The sequence below is a fragment of the Camellia sinensis genome, chromosome 3 (assembly GCF_055761805.1).
Source record: "Camellia sinensis isolate YWXY chromosome 3, ASM5576180v1, whole genome shotgun sequence".
NCBI classification, from domain to species: domain Eukaryota; kingdom Viridiplantae; phylum Streptophyta; class Magnoliopsida; order Ericales; family Theaceae; genus Camellia; species Camellia sinensis.
Window position 1 is genome coordinate 199,442,081 of NC_138963.1, and position 3,028 is coordinate 199,445,108.

Here is a 3,028-nt window from a genome sequence, read left to right on the forward strand (position 1 = left end):
CGTCAATCCTGGACCTGCTCACCTACATACATAACATAAATAGTGAGCTGGAACTAAGTGAACAATAACAGAGCAAAGAGGTTTAATGAATGTTGTCCATAACAGTTACAGAAAAACAGAATTTAATAGTTATCAGAAGTGAATTCGTAATTATGTTCAGAAATCATAGTACATATCAGATACAGTTTCAGAGTTGTATTCATAATTAGAACTTACAGTTAATCATACGTGACACATTCATTACCACTATAAGAAACAGTTGACCCATAAAAGGACGGTTATAAAGACATACAGTTGACCCATAAATAGACGGCTATAAAGGCATGCAGTTGACTCTCGTGCACGGAGACGGTATAGTTGACTCATGAGACATTCAGTTGGGCCATGAAGGGATGTATATATAAGGATCCATAACAGTCGGCTTATGAAACATACAGTTGGCCCATAATTGGGACGTAACAGAACAGATAACAGATATCATTTGAAGCTAAGAATACCACGAATACATTTCAGAAACATTGGACAACTATTCATTCATACAGAAAATAATATAAATAGAAACAGATCATCTTATATTATTCAGAAAATACTTATAATTGAATATAGCTTTACAAAGTTATTACTCACAGATAACAGAGTCTCCACGGTAAACAGACAAAATAAGCAAATTAGATGTCTTGCGGCGCGTGACCTACATAACATAACGGATACATACATTGCAGCACACGCTCGGAGTGTACATAACTTATTTCATTGTTCTTAGTGTGTTTCTAGCTTTTATCTTTATTATGGTGTCTTAATTTTGGCTTAGGAATGGCAAGGATGAAATGAGGATGCACAAATGTGCTTGAAAACATTTTTCAAAACTTACTAAAAACAGGATCCACGCTCGAGCGTGGCTTTCCTCGCTCGAGCAGACTTGCAAAACATGAAGATTCGCTCGAGCGTAACTTTCTTCGCTCGAGCAGTCTTTAAATTTTGAAAAAAGTATTGGTTGCTTGCTTTTCATGCTCAACGGACGCTTAATCCTCGCTCGAGCGTGAGACTCAGACCTTCGCTCGAGCGTGACTCTTGTCACTCGAGCGATCTGCAAAAATACATGAACTTCTGGGAGCTTGCATTTAACGCTCGAGCGGACTTATAGTCGCTCGAGCGTAATTGCACACACTCAGAGTGATTGCTCGAGCGTGAACTCCTACGCTCGAGCGTATGTGCAAATTCTGGAATTCCCAAATTTGCTCTCCAAATTCAAATTCAACCTTAAAGCATCAAACTCGATTTTTCTGGGCCAAAACTTGAGGAAACATTTAGAAACTCATAAAACATCATAAATTAAGGATTATTTCATGAATTTATGGCCCCATAGCTTGCTAATTATGCAAAAATTCAACTTAAAATTTATGAATGCTCCATGAACATGACATGCGTGAATTTCTTTGAGCTTAAGCTTCTAAAACAAGATCAAATGCTACAAAGTAACATGAAACTTGATGATTCCCCAAAATTAAGGTGAATTCAAGACATGCATGAGGGAATTCTTGGAAATTAAATCCAAAATGCAAAAAAATATGCATGCATGAATGTATGGAATGACTTAGTTTTCTTCAATTCTAGCTCAATTCCTACATGAATTCACTCAATTCACTTGTTTTCATACATTAATCAACTACATTACAAGATCAAAGGCTATTCTCTTACCTAGAGTTTGAATTGCACAAGTGAGGGAGCTTCAATTCCCAAATTCTTGGCAAATCTTCAATACTTCTTGGCAATTCTCTCCTATCCCAACTTTTGATCTCAATTGCCTTCTCTCTCTCACTCTCTCGTGTGTTTGCTTGAATGAGGGAGCTCAAATATGTTGAATAAAGAAGAAATAAAGAATAAAGGCATATAAGAAGCCTTATATAGGCAAACTTGAATATAAATAATTAAGGCTAAATAAGTGGACATTAAATTAATCTAATTTAATCGTTCCGAATCAAATTTCAATTGAACCTACTATAAAATTCTAAAAATTTCAATTAACACATAAAGCAAGTCAATTTCTGAATCGGATGCCGATAAAGCTTTCAATTCGCAAACCGAAGTAAAAACATGAACAGATCTTTCTATGTTAAATAGATATATACACACACATAAGGCAACATATGATGCAACATTTTACTTCAATTATTTATTAGGCGTAATTAAGCATGAAATAACATTAATCATGGGTCAAGGTTGTTACAACTGAGAAATTTGTTTAGAGTGTTATATTAAAGTATTATGTTTGAAAAAAGTATATTAAGGAGTTTTTTTGTGTGTTACGTTAGAGTGTTACACTAAGGAGTTTTTGTGTATTACATTAGAGTGTTACACTAAAGAATTTTTTTAAAAATATTATATTAGATTGTCACATTTGAGATAAATACACTAAGAATTTTTGTGTGTGTTACATTTGAGTGTTACACTAAAGAGTTTTTGTGTGTTACATTAGAGTTTTACACTAAAGAGTTTTTTTGAAGTGTTATATTAGAGTGTTACGTTTGGTAAAAATATACTAAGATTTTTTTTTGTGTTACATTAGAGTGTTACAATATATTTTTTTTTTTTTTTGTGTATTACATTAGAATGTTACACTAAAAAGTTTTTTTGAATTGTTATATTGAAGTGTTACGTTTGAGAAAAATACAATAAAGAGTTTTTATATGTGTTACATTAGGGTATTACACTATGATTTTTTTTTTTTTTGAGTGTTACATTGGAGTATTACAGTTTGAAACTATACATTTGGCCAAAACTTACCAGGTAGTTTTTGTACTTATTTTGAAATATTTGAAAAATCTCACATCATTTTGGGATGTTTGAAGAATCCCATATTTTAAGTCATTTTTGTATTTCTTTTGAAATTTTTTCAAATATATATATATTTTTTTACATAAAAATTCATCCCAAATTTGATTCAACCTTACCTTTTTATCATAGAAAAGAAAAGAAAAGAAAAGAAAAGAGAAGGAATAAAATAGAAATAAGGGTATAACCGTAAATT